The sequence below is a fragment of the Maniola jurtina genome, chromosome 1, assembly GCF_905333055.1.
Source record: "Maniola jurtina chromosome 1, ilManJurt1.1, whole genome shotgun sequence".
NCBI classification, from domain to species: domain Eukaryota; kingdom Metazoa; phylum Arthropoda; class Insecta; order Lepidoptera; family Nymphalidae; genus Maniola; species Maniola jurtina.
This window is the reverse complement of record NC_060029.1, coordinates 16723021-16736450: the sequence shown is the minus strand read 5'-3', so window position 1 is coordinate 16736450 and position 13430 is coordinate 16723021.

Sequence of the window (13430 nt, the reverse complement as noted above, 5' to 3'; positions counted from 1 at the left end):
CTTGTAGTAGGAGTAGGTACGACAATAAGTAGTGCAAGGGTGGCGTTTGAATCGTCAACCTTTCATTTCAGAATCCTTGCTAGGAGAAACAATTTTTACTGACCATTATTATGTCACAAAGAAAGATTGTCTTTATACTTTATAGGTATGTCTATATTGGTCAGCTCACGGACAAGGTCAAGAAGTGGAATGAAGGTGGAGTGATCTTCGTTACCTTCGTGTTTTTTTTAAGCATTTAAACCTTTTCTAAACAAAACAGTCTTTCTTACAAATATGCATGACCTGAGTCAATTGACTGGTCGAGTAGGTGCCGAATCTTTTCATGATCGCCTAGGCAAAAGATGCAACGCTGTTTCGACATTTTGACAATAACATACACGTTCATACAAGTTATTGTCTGTTCATAAAGTTTCAAGATGGTTTCAGGCTGATAATAGGTATTCTACTAGCTGATGCCCACGACTTTGTTCTCGTGGATTTGAGTTTCTAATAATCGTGTGCGAGCTTTTTGATTTTACCGGGATAAAAGTAGTCTATATGTCACTCTCCAAGTTGTTTACTATGTTCATGCAAAAAATTACGTCGATTCGCGGTTGCTCTGCTGTGACGTGATTGAAGGACAAACCAACGAACAAAAACACTTTCACAATACAAATCAACAAACACACATTTATATAATATCGATACTTAGTCATTTATTTATGAAATTGTATGAAAACATAAAAACTGTCAATCTCAGAATTAAAAACTCAAGATTAGCGATTATATATAGGTAATTTGATTTAAAAACATTTTTTTTTAAATTTTTGTGTCTGTCTGTCTGTACGCGCATCACGCGAAAACTACTGAACGGATGACAGTGCAGCGGTAGCTGATATATAGGTATAGGGTAGTTTTTATATCCCAAAAAAATTTGGGATTCTTCAGGATCCTGTACTATTTTTAACCCCCGACCCACAAAGAGGGGTGTTATAAGTTTGACGTGTGTATCTGTATATCTGTCTGTGGCTCATCCATAGCTCCTAAACTAATGAACCGATTTTAGTTTTTTTTTTTTTGTTTGAAAGGTGGCTTGATCGAAAGTGTTCTTAGCATCCAAGAAAATCGGTTCAGCCTTTTGAAAGTTATCAGCTCTTTTCTAGTTACTGTAACCTTCACGTGTGTGTTATAAATTTTTAATTTACACTTGTATTATATTTATTGTAAGTAAATAATATAATCCTACGCTAGTAGCTCTAACGACTAAAGATTCTTTCATATTATGACTAGAACGTGTTTTACTCAACAAAATACAGTTGGCGCTTCTTTCTTTTACTTGAATGTGCACAGTAGCGACATCTCTATGCGTGACGTAGAATCGTGCAGTTTCAGTTGGCGCCCAACGAGGGACTGTTTACTAGTGCACTCTGCTGTTGTTTTGTTAAACTAGCTGGATCCTAATGAACTTTGTGAACCATAAGAAGCGTTGAAGTTTATGTTATGAAGTAACTATATTTTACAGATGTCGCCACAGGGTTTTATGAATTAAATATTTTTTCAATGGTAGACAAAAATTTTAGGGAGCATGGAAATATGTAGTTGCAAAAACACTATTCTATTTTGATTTTTACTGTCTATTACCCGAGATACTTCTCGATAGGCAATGGTGGTCTATGTAAATAAAGATAAACCGTTCATGTATCTGACCACGGGCAGTGTGGAGTTGTACATATAGTACGCGACAGGTTGAGATGGCAATCGGGGTATGAGACGGGGGACGCCCCACATACCCACACGGCACCCGCGCTCACCTGCAGTGGGTTAGCGCGGGGGCTGTGTGGGTGTGCGGGGCGTCATCCCGGTTGCCATCTCAACCTGTCGGGCACTAGGTTTAATTGCACACATAACTCTAACAGAAATTAGTACTTTAAAGCTGAATATCTGAAAATATCTAAAAATAAAGATTAATATTTCGCAAACAGATCCCTGAATCGAAAAAAGCTTTCTTATAATGAAATCTCTGAGCTAAGCCGTGGACGGACGGAGGGACAGACGAACAGACATTCGGATATGGCGAACATAAAGGGGTTCCTTGTTTATTACCTTATTTATAAGACGTACATAACGGTCCAGAACTTTTTCTAATGAAGTCTAAATCTAGTCTCGCGTGATGTAGCCCTTTAGAAGCGGTCGTATTCTTTCCGTGCCGTAATGTCGGCTTCGCATGCCGCCTAACGTTGCCTTCCTTTGTGAGCTACGCGAACTATCCGTGATGGTATAACTTGGACGACTTTGAAATATCTGGCGAAATACTCATCACAATGTTTGCAGAATTATCTGTTATATTGGGTATTGTGACATACCTAATCAGGGTTGGCAACATTTTAAACAAATGTAAACCAGTGTTTTAATTTTTTGATTACTTGATACTGTTTTAAACACTTTTTGCCTCCACTGTCCGTCCGTCTCTCCGCTCGAGCCTGCCTGTCTGTTTGTAAGTAAGCGGGCTGCATCTCATGAACCGTTAATAAATAGAAAGCTGAAATTATTACAGTGTTTGTATTATTTCTGTTGCAACTACAACAGATAAGAAAAATGGTTGCCATGTAAATTACAAAATACATAATCTTATACGACGCTACAGTACAGAACCCTTTGTGTGTGAGTCCGAATCGCACTCAACGGGATTTTTATTTTTTCTCTTTTATCGAACCATTGTGATCAGGGTTGGTAAAAATTGTTTTTTTTTTTAAAGAAAAAACGTCTTTTTTGAATCAGTTTCTTTTTCAGTACTCCGTTTCATGGATGACGCGTCTCAACAAATAGACGAAATTTAGCAATGTTTGCTTTGCATATCATTTACAGATGTCAGCAGAGAATCGAGATCCCGAGATGAAATATTTGTCTTTTCCGTTGCCGCGCACCGCAGCTCGGCAAATATGTCAACACAATCATACATGATGTGAAATTGTTCCTTCATGCTTCTTTACAAAATTTTCAAAAGAAAAATAAAACCGACTTCTCAAAAACCACAAACACTAAAATGTAAATAATAGTTTTTGTTTAGCTACACGTGTAATGTACCTAGGTATGAAGTCGGGCGAGCTTCACTCTTGGATTTCTAATTTTGTTTTAATATGCTCGTTCGACTTTCTTTTGAATTTTTTTTATTTTACAATTTTTGGTGGCCCCACTGCACTATAATATGCTATGCCCAGTTAAAACCCTACTGTTTACTAAGCTATTACACTGATCGCGAGCAATTTGCTCCTATCCATTGAGGAGTTCTGTTCTCCATCTCCGAAGATATTCATCAGATCTCCACCAAAATATGGGACCACCTGCACACTGCACAGAATACCCTTTCAAACAAAAAAATCCAAATCGGTCCAGGGGTCTTTGAGTAATCGGGGAGAATCCGACGAATTAAGAACCTCCTCCTTTTTTGGAAGTCGGTTAAAAATGCCTGCGACTCTCTCTACTGTTTTCGCGCGAGTTCAAACTTAAGTCTAAGCAAAGTTAAAGTGCGCTCTATAGGTACATAGATCAACGTTAGTCGCGTATCGCAAGGTCCTTTAGTCGCGTTTAAAATATGAAATTAGTTGCATGAAATTAGTTTCAACTAAAAATCGAGTTGCATTGTGAAATTAGACGTTTACACGTGAAATTATTGGTGAAATTAATGTCATGACTCATGAAACGAATTTTATGCCACTAATTTGGTAATGTAAATTAATAAATGTTTATGTGGAAAGTATAGTTTCAAGGTCCTATAAGGATAAGTACTCGTATGACTGTTCCTTAACGTTTTTAAGCATTAATTTAAATCTTATGTCTATTCCCACAAGAATTTTTGTGTAAAACACTCATATTTCCATATTAATGGTCTCAGTACAGTAACCATGCCCGGATGTGTCTGCATAATTAAAGCACCATTAGTAGTTAATGATGCAGCGGCCGGGCCGGCGCGGCGCGTGGGGGACGCACGGAGAGGGATGCTTCGTCCGGGATACAAACCTGCGTATTATTTTCAAAAAGCTCCCCCTTGAAAATATTCGTGAGCGATTTTCGTCTTCTCTTTTGTTCTTATATTTCACGATTTTAGAGGATCTTCTTATTTTTTTATTACGAGCTAAATTCTTAATATTGTTTTTTAATTTTAATAATATTAAAAATAATAAAAATGTCATGCAAACCACTGTAACGAGGCAGGGTGCCCAGAACGCCATTTTTTAAATAAACTCGTTTTGTTTAGTGATCATTATTATAGAGTTCCATAATAAAACAAGGAACCCTTAGTCTCGTCCAGTTCATCTGTCCGTCTGTCCATCTGAATTTTCGTCTGTCGTCTATAATGGGTTACAGCCATTTTAAAAATAAGCTCTTACACTTTGTAATAGCTTTTGGTTGTCAAGTGCGAGTTGTAAAATAAGATTTAATATTATTTACTCAAAACAGGATTTGACCCTAACAGGCGTTGATTAATTACAGGGCGACCCGGAGTCGAAGAAACCCTTTTAAATAATAAAGGATTAAATGATTTTATCTTATTTTGCAAGATCTGCCTGCGGGACTTTTATTATCGGATTGTTTTATCAAAATCTGTGACAGTGATTTATTGCACGGAATAATTCAAATAAACCGGAATATTAGGTGTTTTGAAGAAATTTTTAAAACATTTTTATTCTTTTCCTGAAATCAACTCTTTTTCTGGGATGAAGGTTATGAATTAGTAACAGCGATTACGTCTTTTGTGAAAGTATCGGACTACTAGATCCAAAAAATCCATATCAATTATTATAAATAGCTCGATTACCACTCACTGACTCACTCATTGACATAATTGTTCTCCTAGAAAGAGATGGAAAATGATATAGTGATGTAGGGGAGATGTGTTCGGATTCGGGAACCCTCTGGGGAAAAATTATGACATTTCGGAAAAACAAGATGGCGGCCGACGTGATTTTTGCAGCTCCGTTGTTTTCCAACCGATTTCGTTGAATTTTGCAATATTTGAAGAAAATAGTAAACGATTAATGGGAAATGTCGAAAAAATTGAAAAAACAAGATGGCGGCCGAACCGTAGCGTTTTCAAAATTTTGATTTTTCGACCCCGAACCGCGGCGCCACAGATCCGAAACGGAGTAATCGAGGATAATTATTTTTTTTGGTTTCGCCCACGATTATCCTGTATTTTGACAGAACGGGAGCGGTTTTTAAAAATTCAAGATGGCGGCTGTCGTGGCGGCCGTTTTGTTCGAGGTACGAAAAAACACAATTTTAAAAGTTAAATATCTCAAAGTTGGCAACATCGGAGCGATTCGGCTTCTATGAAGCGATTGTACGTACGAACTTGAGGTATAGATTGGTGGGGAAAAATTACCCCATTTTTCGGGAAATTTCAAGATTTTCGGGAAATTGTAAAAAATCGAAATACGCACTTTTAGCAAAATCCGAGTATTTTGATAATAACGTGTTTTGCTCGTACAAATGACATTTGGGTATTTTTGTCGCCGGAGACTGGCAACACTGGAATTTATCAAAGTAAAAGTGATTTTCGACACGGTCTTTTTCACGGTATCCCCTTTCGCGTGGGTGCGAGCGAGAGGAAAGATTGAAACGTCATCGGGAGCGGTATATCCTGTAGTTAATAGGAAAAATATGAAACCGTGTAAAATCTTTCTGTGAAACAAGTTGGCGGCCATTTTGTATTTTTTTTAACTTTTCGAAATTTTGATCACGTTTTTGAGGCAGTTGGCAACATTTTGGAAAGTCAATATGTATGAATCGATTGTGTATCTAGGCTGGCAGTATGGAGATATGCAACCGGTGTTGCCACTTTTGGGGAGATTTTCGAGATTTTCAACTAAGAAACTCCTGTAAAATTTTGTATGAAAATTTTTTTTTTCACTGATGGTGTCGTATAGAAAACAAAAACTTAGTAAGCCAAAATTATGGAGAGAGCTGATGATTGAGGGTTTCGGAGACGGGTGGAGGGCCCGCTTAAGGTATTGAAGATAGGCGGGGGGTGCTCGAGCAAATGTCATTCATGACGTCATCCAATTGCCAAAAAACTAAAAAAAAATTCAAAATGGCGAAGAAAAGATGGCCGCCATACAAATTTCGCTGGTGTCCAGCTCGGAAGGTATAAAAGATGGAAGTGAGGTTTCTTGGCAAGAGATGATCAGAATCCGAAGGTCTACTCGATGAATAGAAAAAAAATCCAAAATGGCGGAACTTTTTTTTTCCATACATTTTGTATGGCGAATATTGAATGCCTCATTCTCTTAGAAAGAGACAGAAAACGATACATTGATGTATTGGAGATATGTTTTGGTGCGCGATATGAGTAAGGAAAAATTATGACATTTCAGAAAAACAAGATGGCGGCCTATATGATTTTTGTAACTCTTTTGTTTTCCAACCGATTTCGTTGAAACTCGCAATCTTTAAAGAATGTAGTAAACGATTAATAGAAAAAGTGGAAAATTTTGGAAAAACAAGATGGCCGCCGTACAAATTTCGTCGGTGTCTATCTCGGAGGCTATAAAAGATGGAAGAGTGGTTTCTTGGCAAAAGATGATCAGGGTCCGAAGGTCTACTCGGTTAAACAAACTCTGCATGCTCGCGGACCACTTTAGTGGTCCGCGCACCCACGCACCCTACTAAATTATTATCCTAATTTACAAAAAATAATATGGATATCGTTTTCAGGGTTTTCCAGAGTGCTGATTTTGATAATGACATTTATTTTCAAATCCAAGATGGCGGACTTACATTTTTTACAAAAAATAGAAATGCCTGTCATTTTATGGGGTTTTTCGGGTTGAATTATGTATCTTATTAAATCAATTTGGTTTTATATAATAAAGTTAACTTTACCACGTCACGTGAGCTGCTTTAGCAGCTCGCGCACCGAGCAAAAACTAGTCAATATTATAAATTCAAAAGTATGCGTATGTCTGTCAGTGTGTTAGTTTTTCACGGCCTATCCGTTTAACCGATTTTGACAAACCGAGATAGCTTGTATCCCAGGGAATGACATAAACTAGGTCCCTTTTATCCCGGAAAATCAGAGTTCCCAGGGGATTTAAAAAAATCTAAATCCACACGGATGAAGTGGCGGGTATCAGCTAGTACCTACAAGAGTTTTATCTTTTATCAAACGTGCGTGAAATAATTTTTTAAATGTCTGACTTTTTGATTTGGATGACTGCGTTTTTTTTCAAATAGCTACACTAAATCTGTTGAAAGTTTAAGCTTACAAAATAACTCTGGCATAGTTATTAAGAATAATGATAATAGATGTATCTACAATACTTTATTTTTATCATACGTAGAGTTCTTAATCTTATAGCCCTCAAGATAACTTTAAATAAGTAGGTTTCATTCCCCATTGCACTCATCTCTCAAGACTCATGAGTTTAGGAGTTTACTCAGCAAACACAAACAAACACTCAGCGCTCATTCCTTCGCAAACACATAAGATACCGACGTGAGAGCCTCATTCCCGGAAGATCCCTTGATTACACCAGCTACATTAAGTTCACACACAGTTCACTTTAAGTTAACGAAATTTTCACTTTATGTTCACAAAACATGTCCGGTACTGTTCACAAGAATTTTTCGCACTATGTAATATTTTATGGTCGGTTTAATAAGATGTTCACTAGAATATTTTTCTTCTCGAGATTTGGCAAATGATTATATTTCATTTGGAAAGACAACTATCCACACTATTCGGGATACGGCGAATGTTTTGTATTTGGCAAATTATTTTTGAATAAGTTTGGCAAATCTGATTTCTATGACAAGGAATAGTCGTCCCTGTGGCGTATTAGACATAATATTCCGGAAAAACAGAGTTCCTGCAGGATTAAAAAAATATTTACTCGCGCCAACCATTCGGGTTGGCGCGAATGTGCGGCCATACGTTTGACGCCGCCCCATACAATTCGCGAATCATTTGCCGAATACCGATAGTGGAGTTAAATAATTCTTTTTTTTAAATTTAATTTTTTTTAAATTTTCTAGAAACCATCGCACTTTGTCTGAAGAGAAAATATTTACTGTTTGACGCTGTATTGAATTAATAAAAAAAAAAAAAAATTTATATTGAAGAATGTTTAAGATTGCAATTTAGGGTACTTCATATTATTAGGAACGTATTGTACAAGATAACGCGACTGATGAGCTCAGCTCATGCTCTTGGAATGAATTCAAACCCCTTTTTCGTCAATTTGATTGGTAATATCAGGTATTTTCGTGGACTACAAAGTAAACAGTTCGTGATCAGACATAGTTAAAAAGAAATTCCGATTTATTAGCTTCGTTTCCGTGGTACAAATAAAAAATTATTGGCCAAATTACTTTGACATAACTTGAATATCTAACTCTTTAGTCACTAGCGCATCGGTGCTCTATTGCTTCGTAAGTGAAAAGTTTTAGGTTCCATTCCGGGTGTAGAGCCAATTTTAGAAAAACATTTTTTCTTCTTATATAAAAAAATCGTCATCCACGCCCGGCCTAGACCCTTTTCTAGAGGTTTCCTTTTTACATATAATGTTGAAGACAAGGAATAAGGCCAATTTTTTAATCCCTACGGGAGCGAAACTGTGGTTGATACTTAGTCTAATAATAATATTATAAAGAGGTAAAGGTTGTAAGTTTGTTTGTAGGGGGTTATCTCTGGAACTACTAAACTGATTTTGAAAATTCTTTCACCAGTAGAAAGCTACACTATTCCTGAGTGACACGATTTTATTTTATTTAAAAAAAAAATAAGAGCTTTCTACGAAAATTGTAATAAGCTACCAGTGCAAAGCCGGGGTGGGTCGCTAGTAAGAAATAAATAGGGGTGCCCCAATAAGGGTGCCAACGCTCAAGGATTTTCACTATTCTGTTCTGCTGAACTGCACGTGAAGTCACCATGTGTGATGTGATACATTATTCAACAGGTTGTCGTCTGAAGCAAAACAAGATAATCAAGCAGTGCTCTACAGAGTATTTCCATTTGACTTCTTACCGTTAAGTGTAAAAATATTTTGAAATGAAGTAAGTACCTACATAGTTTATTTGTTTCAATATTGGACGACAAGGTGTTTACAAGGAGTTGACGACCAACACATCCAGTAAGGAAACCCTGACATACATTTTTTTTTACAAATTAGCAAAAACAATGCTACGTAAGCCCAAACTACGTAGCATAATCTTGGTCCTACGTAGCATAATTTTTTAGAAAGATCAGGTTTTGAAAATTCCCACGTTTTTTGGCGACTAATTAAAATTTAATTAATTAAATAAGAATTTCTTGCGCTTAGCGGCTTTTCAGGTAGTAAGGTCTACTGCAGTAGGTACATATCGTTTCTGATACGTATTAGTGTGATTTTAGTCATAGAAATTCGTACTTAAAAGTACGACACGACGCGACGTAAAGTATACGACGTAAAACATACAACTACCTATAATTAAGGTACCTGCCTATAATTTTATGAATGCAAAAACTGGAAGTAATAAAAGTGGTTTAAAATGTGGTCGGATGTCGCTTGTCTGTTTTTAATATTTAGAGAGATTGTCCGCAACAGGCGTACGTGAGAGCCTACGTGCACAAAATACTGGTTTTCTCACCAAATTTTTATGTCATTTTTACGTTTTAGACATTGAAATTGTTAGGCTTTTACCATTTTTCAAAATATGATTGTTTTGAAACCGAGTTCATTATCTATTTAATCTTTTGCATTTCTAGATGGATTTTTTGTCTTTAGAATGATAGAAGAAGAAAATAGAACGTAGTATATAGAGTATCTTATTTAGAGCTGCGATATGATAACAGCTAACTCAGTCACACTTTTGCGTCAATGGGATTGCGCAGAATATCACATGTTAACGATTTTTTTATTATTAAGAATTACATGATTACTGGGTGGTGTAGTGATATTAACCGAGACTGCTGGTTACGAACTCCAACATTTTAACCGCGGTTAATAGCCTCATCTGGTCACAGAACTTTTGGTCTGGTGGCAGGCTTCGGCCGTGGCTAGTTACCACGCTATCGGCGATGCCGCGTAGAAACATAAAGGGCTTTAAATTAAACCTGCCATACCCCTTCCAAGTGAGCCCGCTTTCATCTTAGACTGCATTATCACACTACCACCAATCTCACCGCAGACAAGGCTAACTTGTATCTGATTTAAAAAAAAAGTCTGGTTCATTTTGTGCGCAAAAGATCAGCCTGTCTGTTCAATGTGGGAATGCAGCCAGTATTTTTGGCACCATTCCACGCGGGCATGATTTGTACAGTAATTAGATAAGGTTAAAACTTTAAATTTTAGTATAGTAATTTATATATAATATAGTAATTTAGTATTAATCTTCAATAAAAAAAAAAAAAAAAAACAAATTAGTTTTTTATAAATCATTGATGATAATGTGTACTAAGCATGGAATGCAGTAAGTAATAGTTTAGCAGGTAGGTACCGCCCGGGCCGCCCGCCGCCGCGAACTGCGCCGCCCGCCCTGCGGCCCGCCCGCCCGGCGGCGCGCGGCGTGCGGCCCGCAATTAGGCGGCACGCGAGACCGGCCCGCGCGCTGCCAAAACATGGCTTTTGGCTTTTTAGGGTTCCGTATAGGTACTTACCAGTATACGGCACGTGAAAACTAAAAACTATTAAAAATTCCTTTATAAGCTACCTACCTATCTTTATAGGCTAGGTTTCATGATTCTAATTAAATTAATTTAAAAAAAAAACATAGACTGGTTTTCTTTTCGCTCTAAGCGTAAATGTTATATGTATGACAAAGACATAAACTAGAGGATATGATGTGGACCAATGGCCTTGCGAATTTTAAGCTACTCAGATCTTATTTTTTTACTCTAATTTTTTTTTACTCTAATGATGATGCAGTCTAAGATGAAAGCGGACTAACCTGGAATTAAATTATTTTAGAAAATAGTGCCTATTGGTTAAATTTTCGCATCTTGTACTCTGTAGTTTTATATAGAATTAGAAATAAGTATGTATCTACTAGACAATAATTGTTGAATACAAAGGTTTCCTTCGATAATAATAGGTATTTGTAAGATTACTTTGAAAAGTGGTCGACGACTTACTTTAAAGACGGCTCTGCAGTCCTCTGATGCAACAGACTGGTGACGTTAATCTACCTATACCTACTTACCTAGTTCTTTGTGATAATCAGCTTATCTACTGTCTACTTTATTACTGCCCCGTTTAAGGCTAGCAAGAACGAGGGAAAAATTTAAGACTATGAAAAATACTTGCCTGCTGCGCTTAGGTCTCGTCCCTGGCACTATAGTGTGAACGCTTGACTGGGGTCTTATTATAAGCCATTAATGGCACTAAAGGCGAAAAGGTTCGGACTACCTCGAAGACTCTATGGACAGGTACAAAGTGCCTTGGCTTCCTTGTTTCTAATTCGCAAAATGATTTGAATGACTCTTCAGTTTTTCCCTTCATTAAAATTAAGAGTGAATAGGCATCTTCTAGGCAAGCGCGCTCCACCTTAGGCAGCCTCATCACTTGCCAGCAGGTCTATAAAAAAACTACCTTCTTTTTTATTTAAGTCGGGTTTAAGCAGGGTTTTTCTTTCTTAGTAGTTAAAACTCGAAATAAAGCTGCATTAATATCGAGCCTAATTTATAAATATGCAAATTACTCGCGATGAGCATTCTCATTTACATTTTAAACAGTAGGTACTAGGTAGGTATTCGATCGAGCCTATTGGGTCAAGTTATACAGGGTGTAACCAGAACGCTAGCAAAAACTTAGCGTTATTATTATATTACCTAAACACAATCCAATGCCAGTTAGTTAATAAGTAAATTGCCTTGTTTTGTAGTTTTAGTGATTTACTATTTTTAAAACCCGCAATGTACAGCGTGCAAAATTCGAGTCAATACCCTATCTACAACACGGCTTTGACTCCGAGTGGCCTACTTACGTAACGTTCATTGACCTCTGGCGTCAGTCAAAGGTTTTATTTGCAATACATTGTGAACATTTAAAAAATACAGGATTGTTTTATGTATTTTTTTCACGTTTTTTTGTAGTATTTTATCTGTAATCATCAGTATTATCACCTGTGTTCATTTTTGCTAGCGCTTTGGTTACACCTGTATACGATGTTCTACTCACGGACTGTTCTGGAGGGTTCCTAAAATGTAATTAGAGGAATATTAAATAACGATTAGGCAAATATGATAATTCTTTATTAATAAGACAATTTCAGGGCATAATATTAAATTATATGTATTATAGGTTTAAAGTTGTACGAAAAAAGAACTCTAACATCAAATATAAGGCTATGGGTGACGTGAAATCAAAGAAAAGTAGGCGTTCCTAGTTGAAACGTAACAACGCTAGGTAGCGTATATTATGAAACGTTTCATATACGCTACCTAGCGTCGAGCTACGCGACAGGTTGAGATGGCAATTGCAGTATGAGGCGGGGAGACGCCCCGCACACTCGCACGTCACCCGCGCTGTCCCGCACCGGGTTAGCGCGAGGCTGTGCGGGTGCCATCTCGACCTGTCGCGTAGTACCTAACAGGTACGTAACATTTGACGCCTGCCAGTGACGACGAAGCCTCGACGTTTTGTTACAAGTCTATTAAAGCGGAATTCACATTACGAAATTATCGCCACGAAAGTAGTTTCACGACATTAATTTCAATATCAATTGCACCTATAAACGTTTAAATTTCGTAGGTAATGTAAATTCCGCTTTACTGTCGTGAACTGTGCTCTAGTTCACTCTGGTAATGGTGCCTTTAGATAAGTAGATACATTAGTAATTGTCGCATGTCACTGTTTCAACGATGCATTCCCTACGACCTAGCTAGTGATTGTTGCACTAGATTACACCTAGACAGGTAGGCGAATAATTCCTGCTAAGGCTGCCCATATATCACTGACGATTGATTGTAGCTAAGTTTGCTGGAATAGGCAGATTACATTTTATAATATAGGTTCTAATTAAAGGGCTTAACTCTTACATAATAAAAGGCTAAACTAACTGACTAACATATCAACGCACAGCTAAGCGTATAGCATACTATTGTAAATTGTAAATTGAACACTTGAAAAGAGCAACCGCCTAGTTTCTTGCTGGTTCTTCTCGGTAGGAACGGCATTCCGAACCAGTGGTAGATTATTTTGACCATCCAAAAGCACTTGTAAAAATTTATTTGAATAAAAATCTATTATATTCTAAATTACTGGCCTTAGAAACTTGGGATTTTGCAATGTCTTCGTACCTAGGCATTCTTTAGTCAACGTACCTAATTGATGCCTAGGTCACTAAGAACAGATTTTTAAAATTCCACCCGAACAAAGCTGGGGTTGGTTAGCTTAGTCCTCGTAAAAAGCCAAATTAGGTTTACCCTCGAATTTTCAAAACACACAATATTTCAACAAAAATATTGATTCAGT